The sequence below is a fragment of the Lissotriton vulgaris genome, chromosome 2_1 (genome assembly GCF_964263255.1).
Source record: "Lissotriton vulgaris chromosome 2_1, aLisVul1.2, whole genome shotgun sequence".
In the NCBI taxonomy this organism is placed as follows: Eukaryota; Metazoa; Chordata; class Amphibia; order Caudata; family Salamandridae; genus Lissotriton; species Lissotriton vulgaris.
Window position 1 is genome coordinate 1,545,676,201 of NC_141687.1, and position 17,905 is coordinate 1,545,694,105.

Sequence of the window (17,905 nt, forward strand, 5' to 3'; positions counted from 1 at the left end):
CTCTGGCGCCTTTTAGACGCGTTGTAGGACCGTCTCTGGCCACCGTGTTAGGCCAGACAGCAGTCTCTCTGCTCTGTGTCCCCAGCGGTCTGCCCCCTGACATCCTGGACAGCAGCGTGAACATGATGTTCTGGCCTTTCTCCCGCCAAACTCCTTCTCATGCGCAACACTAAGCCACAGGCGCCTGCAACAACCAACAGCAGCGACTAATCTGGCTTAATAGTTCCTTCCGGTGCAATAATGCGGAGTCTTCCGGTTCAAGAATTGAATACTCTCTTCCGGAGCGAGAGGCGTGTTTTCTTCTATTTTTGTGCACCAGCAGTGGCGGTTTCCTTGGTGATGGGCGGGCCATCACAGTCCGAGCATGGTGCTTTTCAACCAATCGCAGGGTGCTGGAAGGCACGGCTCCAAACACCCCGCCCCTTTCAGTTCAGCCCCAATATCCAAGTCAATCAGTTTAAAATCAGTTGCCTAGATACGGAAACAAAGTACGTTCGCTCGGATGTTTAAAGATCTTCCATCGGGAGGTAAGGCCTAGTTCGTAGGTCGCTTGATCCATTGGGGGGTCATGTAGGTTTTCTACCTGGCCGCCATTGCACGACTCTAATCACACCTTCCTGCTGGGGTCTCTAGACTGTTGCATGTCGCCGAAAAGACGCAGCATTTTTTGCTTTAGGCATCCTTCTAATCAAGAAACTTTAGTTGAGTCAGATGAGAAAACCCCAAACTACAGCTCCCAGAATACAGTTTTTTGTTAATTGAACAATCGGGGCTGGATTCTTCTTATCTCTATGGCCGTTTCTATTCTGAGACTGCGAGTAGCTTCAGTGCCTATCTTTGTTCTCAGTCTTCTGTTAGACTTCCGCAACTGGAATTATGTAGAAAGTCTAGAAGTTATACATTATTTGGTGGACTTTCTGGCAATATGGCAACTTCAATTATTTAAAAAAAACCTCAAACTACCGTGACATCACGTATTTTCAGTGGATTTCTCTGGTGTATCACAGCAAGGGCTGTCTTAAAATCACCTCTGACCATAAACATAAAACTTAACAACCATCCGTGCCCTACTTTCAAACCCGATACATGGTTGGCCTAGTTCACATAACTAGGCTCCATAAAACATCATAGTAAACAACAATGTATTGAGCTCATATGAAACAAGCATTAGCAATGCCAGAAGGCCTGGCTCTAGAAGACTGCTGTATGGTAATTTGAAGTACTACAAGTAGATAGTGTGGAAATGGATATAGAAGCAAAAAACTTTTGAATAATGTTTGTGTGGGTTAAAAGGCCTGGCACAGGCCTAAAATTCCATGTAGGTTACTGACTGCCCTTCTCCCATCTGTGCCTCTGCCAGAGAAAAACCCCATAAATTATCAAGTTATCTAAAATATGTAATAACATGTGTGTGCCCGTAAAAGTTTAACCTCAGGCAGCTGGATGAATAAAATGATCACAGCTGTGTGTATAGCAAGCACTTTTGTGTGGACGCAAACAACTTCTTCCCAATAAAAACGTACTACTGGCTCCCAACATGTGGGTAGAGCCAAAGACCCACTCCTGGTGTTCTTACATAATTGTCTGGCAACCGCTGCACTGCCAAACCACACCATGCAAGTGATAAAGGACTCAATTTATATCAAAAACTACAAAAGTAATGTATTCAATACAGATTCGCATTATATCTACATTCATAAGACATATCTGATTACCAAAAAAACTTTTTAAAAAAACAACCCAAGCATACTCATACATCATTAACAACTCTTGGTTAGAGAAGTCAAAGTTTAGATCCTCTCGTTCCTGCTTTCACCAGCTAAAGAACTTACACATTTAAAGGCTCCTCTTTTGCCAGTTATTTTCCAGCTATGAAATATAATGTCTTGGTTTTAGCACTCTTATTGCTTAAGCCCTTATAGGCATGTTAGATATTATGACTGGCTGAATCAAATTTCACAGGTTTATCACAGATGTATCTTCTCTGTTGCATTATTAAGGGTAGTTCATATCATATCAACTGGAACAGGGATGTATAGCAACGGTCCTTGCTTGTTGTCAGGTTAAATCTAACCGCTCATTCACATCTAATGTGTATATATGCGCCTTCCTGGCCAGCTATTGCCCAGACACTCCCTCCTTAATGGTCTATTTAATCTTCATTTACAAATATATATATATATATATATATATATTTATTTTGGCTTTCAAAGGAGATAACTGAAGGGGGTACTGATGGGTACTCCCATTAAACATAAAAGCATGGCTTTAGGACCACAAAACATTAAGCACTAGCATTATTAGACAATTTGAGCAGTAGAGGAGAAATTAATACGGTCCAGGCTGGTTAAAAAAAAATGAATCAACACAGGTCATAAAACATTGTTAAAAAGAAGGCCCTGAAGCAATATCAATCGCTTAAGACAGTCCATGGTTGTCCATCCATGCCCCTCATATTTCATAGAATTTGCGTCATTATCCCCTACTGTGATAAGTCTTTTTCGGCTGCACAAACATATCCAAACCCCGCTTCTATTCAGCCAGAGTTGCCATCTCTAGGACCTTCCATCACTTAGCTAGGTCTCGTTCGGCTACTATCAACCCTAAATTACCCAACAAGAGTTTCATCCGTGTAACATCAAAATCGTTAATTATTCTCACAAGGGCATATTTAGGGTATTCGATATCTGCACTTCCAGGATTTCTCTGAGAGCACTCAGCACCAATATGTCTGTATTGGCGAACATGACCATATAGTGTGGATGAAGTCTCCTCTTCCCCCTTCCGCATCGTAAACAAGCCAGTGAGGCCCCTCTGCAGATTTTATGCAATCGGACCCTCCTAATAAATCCTTTGTAAAATGTTGAATTGGATAAAATGCAGGCGGGCTCTAATTGTCACTTCTCGCAAGAACATCAATGCCACCTCCCAGTCAAGATCTTCAAATATGCCAACATCAGCTTCCCAAGTAGCTCTCAATTTTAGGAGTGTATTGGGCATCTTACTGTTGATGGTTTTATTAGTGTATGACACTGCTTTTTCTTTCAGCACCTCTAGTAAAAGCCTTCCCATCTTATGGAGCAAATTCTGGGAGCTCTGAGGAGATATTTTCAGCTTTCCATGCATGTGCGAGTTTGTTTGTATTCATAGTATTAGTGATCGTGGATTTGAAATTCCTTCTGGAGGGAGGACAAGGGGGGTTAAGACTCCCGTTCTAATAAGTCGCTAACTTTAGAAATACCTATTTGTCCCAAGGTATAAAGACTTTCAATTTGGCTATTTCTGTCAAGTATTTGCACATCCATGGTGGAGTTTCCAGGGTGATTTGTTTGTTTCCAACCTATGTAGGCCATTGCTTCTTAAAAAAATCAGTGGGAAGACCATTAGGTCCCAGAGTTTTACCAGGATTTAATCGAGCAATAGCATTTTGAACTTCCTCTAAGGTAATTTCTGCGTCTAAGGATTCACAGTCTTTGCTGGGCAGAGTTGGGAGGGGGTCTCCTTGAGATTATCAATGATTGGAACAATTTTTGCTACAGGTTGTTCATCATAGAGCGCTTGCTTAGTATTTTGCAAATTCTCTCATAATGTCCATCAGTGGAGTAGAGGGTTCCTTCTTCCTCCTGTATTTGGGAGATCCATTTACCTTCTATTTCTCTGCGGCTCAGCCAGGCCAACAATATCCCTGCTTTATCGCCTAGTTCATAAAAACGATGTTGTGTGGCTAGCATATGCGTACACACTGTGTCAGTGGCAAGGTCAATATATTCAGTATGCAGGGTGTCTATACATCTCTGCAATAAGGGGCTAGGTTAAAGGAGATGTTGGGCCTCCGCTTTTAACAGTCTGTGTTCTAGTTTATCTACTTCTCAGATTGTTTTTCTTTTATTGAAAGCGATAATATTTTGGATCCTGCCACGCATGACCGCTTTGTATGCCTCCCATGGTGTGGCGGCTGAGTCAATTGAGTCTTTATTGTCTAGAAGATAGAGTTCTGATTCCTTGCGAGCTTCTCGTAATGTGGAGGCGTCTCTTAGATCCCAAGCGTTCAGCCTCCACACACTGTGAGCTTTACAGGCGTTCTGGACAAATGTGAGCGGGGAATGGTGTTAGAGGTCTCTTGCAAAATATTCAGCTTTGTGTATCGTACCCACTTCACCCACAGGCGTAAAAATAAAGTTGAGCCTGGAGTAGACTCTGTGGGAACCGGAGTAATAAGAGTAGGTTTGGTCTTGGGGATGATGTCATCTCCATAAGTCAGTAAGTCCCAGAGTTCCTTTGAATTGAGCTAGGGGTGTAAATCTTCCCGGGGTAGAATTCTCCAGATCTGTCTAGGTCTGGGGACATCACATTGTTGAAGTCTCCCCCTAGAATGTGTAGAGAGGATTTGACTTCAAGGAGGATGTTGGTGAGTTTGTCTAAGGTGCATGATTGGAGCTGGGGGTGGGGGGCTTAGGCACTGATTAAGGTGACATTGAGTCTTCCCCGAAGTCCCTGTGCTGCAGCATACGTTCCTAGGGGTCCAGCCAGGATTTCTGTATGTGGAAGGGGGAGATTTCTGGATTTAAATCGCTACTCAATGGGATCTGGACGAAAAGCCAGCCTGTTCCAATGTGAGACGTATGCCCCATGGGTAAAGAAGTGACGGAGGATACCTTTGAGATTGGTGTCTTGTAATAGGGCTACATCAGGTTTAAGACGTTTAAGATGGGCAGCCTCTAGCCCTCTTTTAATCTTGCTACCCATCATGTTTACATTCTAGGTGAGGACAGATGGCTGCTGAGGGTTCTGATCAGTAGGGCTCATCACGCCTGGATGTCACCACATGTCTCCCCTCACACCCCCTCTGCTCGTGTTATTCCTTTTGTGTACTAATTGCACTCTGATTGGCAGGTTAAAAACAAAAATACCAATTTGAAACAAACATTTTCAACTATTTGCCCACAATCCTCCCCCTAACCCGCCCCCTTTCCCACAACTGTGCTCCTCAGAAACTGGGAAGCGGAACACATTGTAGGCCCAACCTGGGAATCTGTCACCATCCCCATAACAACTAGTTCAGATAAGAATCAAATCACCCCAAGGGAATAGACATGAGGGATAAAAAAGGGAAAATTAGGAAAGAGTAGGGGGCCAGCAAAGAGGGAAAAGAAAGAAGATGGAGAACAGGTAAAGGGGGAAGGAAAGATAATAGAGCGAGAACACTCTGTGCAGTCCAATAGATGATCCTCTCCAGGGTGGACTATGCGTGGGTGAGAGTGGGATCTTGCCGTCAGGTTACTACAATTTTCTTGGTTATTCAGTTGCCACTTCCAGTATTTGATGCTTCAAACTTAGATCTTGAGTTCGCGTAGGTGGGTTCATATTTAGCAAGTCCTGTTCAATTGCCCTAAATTCTTTTGCTAAAGGATGAGTTCTCTCCACCTCAGAAGAAGAGTTCAATCCACTCAGTCGTGATCGTGGGGTCCAGTGAGGGGAGTTAATACAAGGAGGCTGGGGTTTTTGATGTTCATCTCTCTCTTTATTGGATGACAAGTGTCCACCCCTCCTCTGCGCTCTTTTCAGGTATAGGGTCTTCCATCCTAAGGAAGTGGCTTTGATAATCCGCCTCCGCTGTGACCACTGACTGGTCTTTGCCCTAGCACCTGGCAGTCGATTTGTTCGGCGTTCTGTGTGGCCGTGGGGTTGGGCTAGATCCGCAGCCGCTTCTCCAGCAACGTCCATGCCTCTTCTGGGGAGTGGAAGAAGAATGATTTTCCATTAAACAGGGCTTTCAGTTTGGCTGGAAATAGGAGCATGTATTTTAGTTGTAGAACGAGGAATTTAGTTTTCACAGAATTAAAAGTCAACGCTGAGGCTCAATTCCAGGCTATAATCAGGAAATATCATGATCCTTGATCCTTCATGTCTTATATCGCCTAGTCTGCGACTCTCTCTTAGGATCTCATTGGATGACATCTCTATCTTGGAAATTGAGGAATTATGCAATGATGGGTCGCAGGGCAGCACCTACGGGGTGGGGCTTAACTCTCAGTGCTCTATGTGCCCGTTTCACATCGAACCATGAGGAGAAGCGATCTTTAGGAAATGTAGTTTTTAGCCAGGTGCAGAGGAATTCACTTGTGACATCGCCTTCAATTCCTCCTGGGAATCCGAGAAAGCGGGGATTATTCCTTTGGGCTCAGTTCTCCACATCTTCAAGGTGCTGTAGAATTTCAGCATCAGTTCTCAGCAGTTCCTCTGCACTCTTTTTGAGGCTCAGGGCCATGTCATCCACTTCAGAGAGTGTTATCTCCACCAGGGTCACTCTATCTGAGACATTGCATAGATCCTGACACAAGAAGGACACCTCTGAGCGACTTTGAGAATTTTACTTTCTAGCACTGCCTTGGAGGACTAGATAGCCTGGAGCAAGTCCGCATTATTCAGGGCAGGGGCAGGATTTCTCTCCTGTTCCGTCGTGATGTAACCATTCGGGCATAACGGTCCAGCCTGCCCTGTCATGCCATTTTGGGCTCCTTGTCCTTAGCCAGGGGTGCAGTTATTTCCACTTAGTGGGCTGATGTGGGAGGAGCGCCAACACAGTGTTCATATATATAGAAAAGTGATCAAGCGAAGAGGAAGAGGGTAGCAGGGCAGCATGCAGAAACTGTCTTCCTCCCAAGGAGGACGAGTCACCCCCACTGTTGTTTGAGTGACAGTCACCTCCCCTGGGGCTGGTATAGGAAGCCACTTACTTCTTGCCTTCTCGTAGATCGAGTTAAGCTCACATTTGAAGCAATCCTTTCAAGACTCCGGGATTACCGGGTCTCCGTGGCGAAAGGTCCAGCGATCCCAGCATTGTCTCCCAGGCATCAAGTCCTATTCATATCGGGTGGGAATGCATCCATAGAGAGTAGGGGGGCTTATAGGCCACTGGGGAGGACAGCAGAGGCTGTCAGACAGGAGGAGGGCTCTAGGAGAAAATAGTCAGCAGGAGAGGACCCCAGGTATTCAATGGGAAGCAGGTGGTGTTGCTTTCCACCAGGACCTCAGTGGCTCTGGGGCAGAACAGGATCAGCCTAGCCGTCACTGCTGCAGTCCGCGCCCCAGAGGCCCCAAAAAGGAGAGCCATCCACCATGGGAACCCTCCGTCACGACCAGGGAGGCAGCAGTCCCCTCCCGCCTCGGTCCACAGGGCCCCCACACCAGTTCACGCAACAGTGTTATTTGCGCAGGGGTTACCAGACGTGGGATCCTGAGTGCAGCTAAATCACATTCCTCAACCCCAGAGCTCCAATCCGAGTCTCCACATCACCTGGTGAGGGTGTACCAGCTTCTGCACGGCTCAGGCCTCACTGGGAGATTCGCTGACCTCAGGGAAGAGGCCCCCTTGCTTTGGTACCTTCAGGGTCTTCCTCGCCATCCCCGTCGCCTCTCAATCACAGTGGGTGACCCAGTGACATACGGTCTCCACCCCCAATTAAAAGGGCTCTTTCCAGGCCGCCGCAATCTCCGCTGCTTCAGAGCTCCGCTCACAGTCCCCGCTCATCACTCCAGTCTCCAGCTACAGCGGGCCAGCCCTCCCCCAGGCCAAGTCCTCCCCCACAGGGCCAGAAGACCCCGGGCGGTCACAGCTTCTCCAGGGGCACGCAGCCACCAGAGGGGTCGACACAGGGCAGCCACTCACCAGCACAGGTTTGGTTTAACTCTCCTGCTCTATTGCTGCCCTCAACGCAAGCCGACTGCTCCCCTCCTCCAGGCCGGCAGGTAGTTGCACAGGCCGCGGGTGGAACTATCTAGTTTCATGTGGTTCAGTTTGTGGGAGAAAAACCATGCGAGGGGCCCGGCCCAAAGAGCCCCGATATCAGCACGGCAATCTCCACTCCCTTGCTCTGTCACTGCTCTCAGCATGCGTAGGCTGCCATCTTTCTCCATCAGACCGGTAGGCTGTGCCCCAGGCCGCGGCTGCAAATATCTAGTTTCATGCAGCGCAAACCGCTGGGAAGACACCAGGCGAAAGGTCAGGCAGCTACATCTAGGGCATGAGAATAGGTGCGGATAGTGTCTCGAAGGGACATATAATAGCCGGATCTATATTGGGTTGGCGGAGCTCACTGCAAACGCGCCTACTCGGCCATGTTGTTGGCCATGCCCCCACTTATTCATTCTTTAGTCATCAGTCTGACTCTATGTAACTTGTGATCTGCCATCATGATAACGACAGGGAAAATCATATTTCATAGATGTAGAACAGATGTATTTCCCTTTCTCTGTTGCATTATTATAGGGAGTTCATATCATATTATCTGGAACTGAGATGTGTATCATTGGTCCTCTCTTTTTGTCAGGTTAAATCTAACTGCCCAATTTGTATCCACACTCCTGCACGGGGCAGCTATTGCTTAGACACTTTTTAATAGTCCATTCAGAGTTTGCTCTTCCGTCTACAGTCTGGCTCTAACTTGTGTTCTACCATTATTATAACTGAATTTTCTGCAGCCAATCGAAAGCAGTGTTGCATGGCTGTTCGAGAAAAATAGCGAGATTGTAGGTTGTCATAAACAAAACCTTTGCTGGGTTTTACTCAACATTATAGTTCACTTCAGCTCGCCCCTGGAAAACCGTACATTTGTGAATGGTTACAGACCTCAGATTTAAAACATTAACACATGAACAAAGGCATATATTAGACTGTTCAATGACATTATCTTGAATTAAGCTAGGGATCTTGCAAGTGGACCCGAAAAACACTCCCTGTAGTGATGACTTGCCGTCTGTATTCTACAGCACTTTCCAGGATGAGTTGGCATGGACACTGTTAAATATGTGTGAGGCTGAAACAAACATTGGCTTCCTACCCTCAGCACTTCTAAAGCTATTCTAGTCATCAGGCTCAAAAGGGATTCTGACCTTCAGGATCACTCCTCCCACCCCCTTTTTATGATCATCTTAGACTGTAAAATTCTCACTAAAATCCTGGCTACACAGCTTTTACTGGGCTTGCTGTATTTGGTGAATCCAGATGAGGGTGGGTTCATACATGGTAGGAGTCCGAAACATACATCTTATTTATGTTTTTGGCAGGATGAATGAACATTCCCTGTGGCAGTATCTTCATCAACATGGCTAAAGCATTAGATAGCCTGATTGGAATGATCTTTTCTGGTTTTTCAAACAAAGGATTTGGGGTGAAAGGCTGATAGTCTGAATGTAGTTGCTAAACGCTTGTCCTTAAAGTTCTTGTCAGAACAGGTGGGGGTTAGCTCAGATGAAAAAGTAGTAGGAAGTGGCAACCAACACTGTTGCTATTTGCCCTGGTGATGGAGTGACTGGCGAGTTTTATCAAGTAGGTGGGGCCTGCTCTGGGGGTAATTTCAAGGAGAGCTTGTATAGGCCTCTTCATTATATTTAGTCGGTGCTGTTCTCTATTTATGTGACATTAATGTAAACCTAAAGTTGATCTAGATCATGGGTACTCACAAACTTTCTCTCGGGGGCCAAATTTACATTGTGGTTTGGGTCCGAGGGCCGCACTGGTGGGGGCGGGGTCAGTGGGGGAGGGGGCGGGGCTAAAGCAACAACAACAAAAACGTGGCCATGAGGTTGAACACAGGTCCCTGCAGCGGACGCCTTCGTCCACTGAGCCACCAGACCCGGCATACACACATCTCTCTTTCTCTCTCTATCTGTTTCTCTCTCTCTCTCTCTCTGTCTCTTCCTCCCTCCATCCCTCTCTCTATCTCTGTCACACTCCCTCTATCTCTCTCTCTCTCTCTCTCTGTCTCCCTCCCTCCATCCCTCTCTCTCCCTTTCTCCCTGTCTCCCTCTGTCTCATCCACTCTGACTCTCTCTCCCTCACTCTGACTGTCTCACTCCCTCTCTCTCTGTCTCCCTCTCTCTCCTTCCCTCTCTCCTCCCCTCTCCCCTCTCCCTAACTACCCTTCCTCCTCTCTCTCCCTCACTCCCCTTCCCACTCTACCTCTCTCCCCTTCCCTCTCTCCCTCCCTCACTCCCCTTCCCTCACTCCCTCCCTCCCTCCCTCCCCTTCCCTCACTCCCTCCCTCACTCCCCTTCCCACTCTCCCTCTCTCCCCTTCCCTCCCTCCCTCCCCTTCCCTCTCTCCCTCATTCCCCTCCCCTCACTTCTGCCTCCCTCCCTCTGCCTCCCTCACTCCCTCACTCACTCCCCTTCCCTCACTCCCCTTCCCCCACTCCCTCACTTCTGCTTCCCTCCGCCGCCTCCCTCACTTCTGCTTCCCTCCCCCGCCTCCCTCCCTCTGTCGACTTCCGCCCTCTGCCTGTCTCCCTTTCTCTGTCTCCATTTCTCTGTCTCCCTCTCCCTCTGTCTCTGTCTCCCTCCCTCTCCTTCCCTCTCTCCTCCCCTCTCCCCTCTCCCTAACTACCCTTCCTCCTCTACCTCCCTCACTTCCGCCTCCCTCCCTCTGCCTCCCACACTCCCTCCCTCACTCCCCTTTCCTTACTTCCTCACTCACTCCCCTTCCCTCACTCCCTCACTCCCCTTCCCCCACTCCCTCACTCCCTCACTTCTGCTTCCCTCCACCGCCTCCCTCACTCCCTCACTTCTGCCTCCCTCCCCGCCTCCCTCCCTCTGTCGACCTCCGCCCTCTGTCTGTCTCCCTTTCCCTGTCTCCATTTCTCGGTCTACCTCCCTCTCCCTCTGTCTCTGTCTCCCTCCCTCCCTCTACCTCCCTTGACGTAAAGAGTTTCACTAACTTCAGAATGCTCTTGCCCCATGAACTCCTATTCAATAGGACTAATTCTCAGCAGTGGCTAATCTGGATTGATTTCCCTTTCTGGAAGTAGCATTTCTTACGTGCCCTCACTCCATACAGAGTGCCACCAACCTTGTGAACCCTGAGGTGTTCCGAGACCCTTGCCACACTATGATGCATTATATCCTAATGCTAAAATCATTGCATGTCTCTCCAAAAGCAGCATAGACAAATGCTCTTGGGGCGTGGCTTGGACGCCGATCGGGATGGCGGCGTGAGCTCGCAGCTCCACGCGGAATCCCGCTAATTCTCCTGTGTTCGGAACCCTAGGCGACCCGGAGACGAAGTTCTTGCCCTCTGAAGTGAAAGGGGACAGCTGGACGTAATCGGAGAGTCGCTGGGGGACTGCTGGCCCCGAGGAGATCGAGGAAAGAGGCGGCCGAGGTGTAGTCCGGGGTGTGAAGAAAATGGCGGCGAGGAGGTCGGACGGTTCCGAACTTCAGCCCTGAGTCCGGCTGTCGCCAAGTGGCGAGGGACCCTGCACCCGGCTGCCCGGCGCACTAGGATTGGCGGCGCGACGCCCTGAGACCGGGGGGCGCTGCCCGATTCACCCAGCAGATCAGGGGCTCTCGTCGGCCACCGCCCTAAGACTCATCCTCCCTCACGCAGGCCCAAGGGGGGTGACGGGACGGAGCTCGTCTGCCTGGCCATTGCTCCTGAGACCGTCGGCGGGGACATAGTACTGTCTGGTGCCTGGAGACCGGTACGGACCCACGGGCGTGCCGGCAGAACGGGTGACCGGACTTGTGACGCAGTGCCCTAACATGGCGGCGATCAGAGGGCCGATGCCCGGGAGCCGCGAGGGGGACTCGGCGACATCGACCCAGCTGAGTGAGAGTCCCTCCCCGGAGCTTGACCAGGAACAGCGGCTGAACCGGCGCTTGGATGCCATCCTTGAGGCGATCACCTCCACTAAGGAGGCGCTACACAATGACATTGCCCAAGTGGCCACGGGCCTGGGGCTGCTACGCGCGGATCACGCGAAGCTGGCGGATCGGGTCAAGGATCATGACCAACTGTTGCTGGACCTAAAGCCTTCGGTGGTGACCGCGGAGCACAGGATCACGGACATTTTGGCCCGACTGGACACTCTAGAGCGGAGGGCGGAGGATGCCGAAGGCCGCAATAGGCGGAACAACGTGCGGGTAGTAGGCCTGCCGGAACGGATTGAGGGGGAAGATGCGGTGGCCTACATGGAGAACTGGTTCCGCACTGTGGTGGCGCCGGAGGGGCTTACTCCATTTTTCACTCTGGAGCGAGCTCACCGGGTGCCCGCTCGCCCGCCGGGGCTTGGCCGCCCCCCCCCGACCGATGGTGGTGCGGCTCCTCCACTACAAGGACCGAGATCTCCTCATCCAGCGGGCCAGGATGTCGGGCCCTTATGAGGTGGAAAACAGCAAGGTAACGATCTTTCCGGATTATACACAGGCGGTCCAGAAGGACAGGGCATCGTTCCTTGCTGTGAAGAAGGAGCTCAGGGAGGAAGGCATCCAGTACTCCTTGCTCTACCCGGCCAAGCTGCGGATTATCATGGATGGCACCACACACTTTTTCCAGACTCCGGACGAGGTCTGGCAATGGCTTGAGTTGTACAGAGCGGGGACGGACAGAACGCACCAAAGTCGGCGAGACCAGCCCAAGCAGCCCCGGGTGCGGCAATCGCAACGCATCAGGTCCCGCAACAGGCGCCAGCGGGAGAAACGGGAGGCTCAAATGGCGGCGGAGAAGAGGGATGCACTCGCAGCGACGGCGGCCATTACAGGGTCACAACAGAACAGTGAACGGGCCGAAACGGACTCGGGAGGGGAAGGCAGCAGAACAGGAGAGGAACTTTCGGAGGCGGAGAGCCAGAAGGGGCCGAAAGTGACCCCACAGACTTCGGATGATATTATCTGCGGCTGAGATAGACTTGGGACTAGATCGGGACTTCATGGTAGGATGATATCCTGTTGCTGGGGGGCGGGTTGCCGGGTGGGGGAGCTGAGTGTCTCGGTGGGGATGATGGGCGGGATGCGGGCTCCGCTAGCTGGGGTCGGCGGCGACTCACCCCCCCTAGGCCCTTAATGTCGACTGTGGTGGAGACCGCAGGGTAAGTGTGCGAGAAGTTGGATCAAGGTTTGGATGGGGGCGGCCATTGGGTTCGTGTGCTCTGTCCTGGGGTGTGGGGTTTGGGGAATGTTTCAGTTTTGGGGCTGTTTGGGGGGGGGCAACTGCATTGGGGGGGTCATGGACCGTTGTCCTTTGATTCGGACTGTACGGGACTGGAATGGGGACATTACCTAATTTGAAATGCCTAACGTGGAATGTCCGGGGGCTGCGGACTATGGTAAAACGTCACAAAGTACATGCATTCCTGGTACGCAGGGGGGTTCAGATAGCTATGCTCCAGGAGACTCATCTCACCAAAAAAGAGTGCGCTGCCTTGCAGAAAAGATGGCGGGGCCAGGTTTTTGGCACCACTTACTCGGCGTACGCCAGGGGGGTCTTGATCTGGGTGAGGGCGGGGATACCCTTTCAAGTGCTGAATCAGGTGGTGGATCCGGATGGCAGGTTTGTAGCGGTGGAGGGGAGATTATATGGACGGGATGTGGTTTTCTGTTGTGTTTATGCACCGAACACTGACCAAGGCCGATACTTTGATAGCCTCTCGGGGTCCTTGGCCTCTTTCCTGGCGGGTCCGATAGTGCTAGGGGGGGACTTCAACTCGATTACGGATGTGGCTCTGGATAGGTCCCATCCCCCCCTAGTAGACTCTCCTGTGCGCAGGCTGGCCGCGCACAGGAAGGACTGGCAAGAACGGTGGGGGTTGCTGGATGTCTGGAGGGAGAGGCACAGGGGAACCAGGGATTACTCCTTTTATTCCGCTCTCCATGATCTACATGTCAGGATCGATTCGGTGCTTTGCGGGAGCTCCCTAGCCCCATTGATTACCCATGCGGAGTACCTTGCTAGGACTATATCCGATCATAACCCCCTATTGGTGCATATTCAGTGGCAGAGGGAGCGCTCAGTAATACCAACATGGCAGCTTCGGCCGGAGACGCTAGAGGATTCTGTGTTCGACGATGCGGTCCGGCAAGGCATTGATAGTTATTTCGGTGTGAATGAGGGAACGGCGACGAGTAGATCTACTGAATGGGATGCAATGAAAGTGATGGTGAGAGGGGTGTGCTTGGGCAGGTTCTCGAATGCTCGAACGACTGTGCTGAATGATCTAATGAAAGCGGAAGAAACTTTGAGGGACTTGGAGCGCCGCAGGCCGACCAGGCCTGGTTTACAGGCCCAGTTATTGGAGGCGAAGGAAGTGGTAGCCGCGGAGACGGAACGTTTGAGATGTTATGATTATAGGCAGTACATTATCAGGGCACACGCAGAGAGGGACAAGGTGGGAACCCTCTTGGCCAGACTAGCTAATCCGGAGCTTAGGGGTTGCCCGATCCTCAGCATTACTAATGCGCAGGGAGAGATGGTGTACTCCCAGGCAGCTGTACTGGACCGCTTCAGGGGTTATTATGAGGACTTGTACCGGAGTCAGTTGGGAGTGGGGGTGCAGGACATCGTGGAGTACCTGGGGGAGAGGCCGCTTCCGGTCCTGGACGAGGAGGACGCGAAGGACCTGGGTAGCCCAATCACGCTTACGGAAATCCGAGTGGCTATCAAACATATGGCCCGTAACAAGACGCCCGGGGTGGACGGATTGCCAATCGAGTTCTATCAGCACTATGTGGACGCTCTGGCGCCCAGGCTGCTGGTGGTGTATACGGAAGCCTTCGAGAAGGGGGCCTTGCCTGGCTCCATGCGGGAGGCCTTGATAGTACCGCTCCTCAAGCCCGGCCGGGATGCCGCGGACGTGAGGTCTTATCGCCCGCTGTCCATGCTGACGGTGGACTATAAGATCCTGAGTCGCATCCTAGCCACTAGACTGGCCCCGCACATGACGGGCCTGGTACACAGGGATCAGGCCGGGTTTATACCCACGAGGAGCACGGCGATGAATATCCGCCGCCTGGTGGGAATAATGGACGCCATCTTGGATGGGGAGGGAGCGCCGGCGGTTCTGTCCGTGGATATCGAGAAGGCCTTCGATAGCTTGGAATGGCCTTTCTTGGATGGAGTGCTGGAGAGGTTTGGCATGGGAGACGGGTTTCGAAGGTGGACGAGGGTCTTGTATAATTCGGCGACGGCGAGAGTTCGATTGGGCGGCCTGGTCTCGGCAGCGTATCCGGTGGGCAGGGGAACACGACAGGGATGCTCTCTCTCCCCTCTGTTGTTTGCCCTGGCGATGGAACCCTTGGCGGTCCATGCGAGGTCAGGCGACCGATACTCGGGTATAGTGAGTGATGGGCAATGGCATCATATTTCGCTCTATGCGGATGACCTGCTCCTGTACCTAGCTGACACCTCGGGGGCACTGGTTGGAGCGATGGATCTGTTGTCCGAGTTCGGCCGGCTGTCGGGCCTTAAGGTCAATTGGGCGAAGACCTGCGTGTTTCCGCTGAGAGCGGGATCGCCAGCCCCTAGCAGCGACTTGGGTGTGGCATGGGAACCCTCTTGCATCACCTACTTGGGTGTCCGCATTTACCACTCGGCTGCTGACCTTTTGGAGGGTAACATTGGCCGTTGTGTCCGGTCACTGCGGGGTAGCTTGTCTTTCTGGTCGACCCTCCCGCTGACAGTCCTGGGCAGGATAGCACTGTTGAAAATGGTGGCGCTCCCCCGCTTCCTCTACTATTTCCGAACGCTACCTGTCTGGATTCCCCAGGGGGTGTTTAGGGAACTGCGGTCCATGATTACTGGCTTTCTATGGGGGCATGGCCGTCGCAGAATAGCCTTGAGCACGCTACTTCGCCCCAAGATGGAAGGGGGCATGGCCGTGCCCGACCTTGAGCTGTACTATCTAGCGGCGCAGCTGCAGGTCCTTACACAGAACGTAGCCAGGGTGTTCCGGGGGCCGGAGGACGACCGGGATCGGGGGATACAGCGCCACGTGCTGTCGTACATCATCATGCAGCAACGGCTCGAGTTACGGGCCCTCACCATGGAGGAGCGGACGCTCCGGCTGTGCTGGCAAAGGAGCCTTCGGAGAGCGCGGGCATCGCGGCCTTATGCCCCGGAGATTCCGATCGGGATGTTGACGGCTTTGCCGCACGGAGGAGATTGGTCCCCGTTGTCGGGTTGTGAGGAGGCGGGGTTGCAGGTGGTGGGTGACTTGTACATAGATGGGGCGTTGGCGCCGTTCGACGTGCTCCGGGACCAGTTTGGACTGCCTGAGGGGGGCTTCCTCCTACACGCGGCGGTAGTGGCTGCCATACAAAAGCACTGGAGAGAGGGGCTCCTGGAACCCACGACGACCATGGCGTGCCAGTATGTGGTGATGGCGGCCGGTACATTCAAAGCTGTAACGTGCCTCCATAATAGGATGCTGACCGAAGGGCTGGAACCACTCCATGGGCTCAAGGCTAAATGGGAGGAGAGCGTTGATCGGCCCATACCGGATACGGCATGGGGCCATATCCTGCGACGCACGTGGAAGGGCACCAGGAACGCGCGCTTTCAGCAGGTCCATTTCTATGTGCTCCATAGGGCCTACTTAACTCCAGAGAAACTACAGCGGTACTTTCGGGTGCCGGATGCCTGTTGCCCCCGGTGTTCGTCCCTAGGGGCGGACATGGACCACTTGTTTTGGGGGTGTCCACAACTGGGAGCCTATTGGGCGGAGGTAGGGGAACTCCTGAATGAAGTGACTGACAGGGAGGTAGAATTCGACATGGCGGCGTGCCTATTGCTCTGGTTCCCGCATACTAAGCGCACCAAGGTGACAAGTAAATTCATAGATCTGGGTCTGATATTGGCACAAAGGGAAATATCGTGGCACTGGAAGTCCAGGGGAGGTCCCTCACTGCGTAGATGGAAGAATGAGTTGCTGCGGTGGTCTGACTGCGAGAGCGTGCTCCGGATGAAGCAAGCAGTAAAGTTGGGGAATGAGAAGTTATTGGATGCGGCGCGTGCATGGGAGTTAGTGGTACAGGCTTTGCGTGATGCTTTGGTTGAGGATGAAGACGGCGAGAACTAAGCCGCTGGACACCGCGGGGCGAACACAGGAGTACGGAACTACGCATTGTAGTGGACCCATCCAGTTCAACAGAGCGAAGCGCACACCTTAGCAGTTGCCGGGGGGGGGGGATTTGGGGGGGTTAGTTGTAGGGGGGTTTGGGGAGGGCCGGAAGCCATTGGAGGGTTGCGGGTTGAGGCCTTGGACCTACTGGGACAGGGGGTATCGAGTGGTAGATTGATTAGGTGGAACGGCCTGGTACGAAGGCCCGTATAGCCTAGAGCAGGCCCCGGCAGGGGCGATTACATTGATTTCCACGGAGATGGCTGACGGGAATGTTGTTGCGGGTGGGGGGGTAAAAGCAGATACGCAAAACGACCTACCGCCAGGGTCCCAATGGGACGTACACTGTGTTGTGTTCCTTTCGAGCGAAGTGATATGCCGCCCGGCCTCCGGGATGCGGGCTGAATGGCTGTGTACAACTGTGAATTGTCATTGGACGGGGGGAGCCCACAAGTGTACTGGCTGTTTACTTTTATCCTGTGGTTTATAACTCTGCAATAAAAATATATTTAAAAAAAAAAAATAGACAAATGCTCTTCTTGGGCACTCCCAAGCAGGATGAAGAAGCGCATGACCCCCACCACCATATCGGATACTGCCCTTGACTCGATATTGAAGGAATTAGCTGCATTATATCTAGAGCAGTGCAACTCTGTGGTAAAATGTCACCTCGAGTAGACTGCTAACATGATTGTGTCTGCCAGGGCTGAGACAGCTTCCCGCTTCCAGCCGCACCCGAGCACTTCACACGTCTTTAGAAAGACCATTTGCATGTTAGTTGAGCTTTGTTGATTTCACCTCTTCTTAGGCCCCTGCAGCTCCGCTCTGTGGGCGCCAGGTGATTAATTCCAGTGATAGGCAGAGCGGAGCTGCAGGGGCCTAAGAAGAGGTGAAATTCACAAAGCTCCACTAACATGCAAATGGTCTTTCTAAAGACGTGTGAAGTGCTCGGGTACGGCTGTGTGTGTGTGAGAGACTCTGCTGCTCTGCCTATCACTGGATTGAATCACCCGGCC

General features: G+C 51.7%; 1 protein-coding gene across 1 annotated transcript in view; it reads left to right on the top strand.

The window, feature by feature from the left end:
• Positions 1–253: 253 nt before the first annotated feature.
• Positions 254–17,905, top strand: part of FAIM (Fas apoptotic inhibitory molecule) — a 132,007-nt gene continuing 114,355 nt past the window's right edge. The window contains exon 1 of the mRNA XM_086958875.1: positions 254–527. The gene's annotated coding sequence lies outside the window, so the exon portion shown is untranslated. The remainder of the gene's footprint in view (positions 528–17,905) is intronic.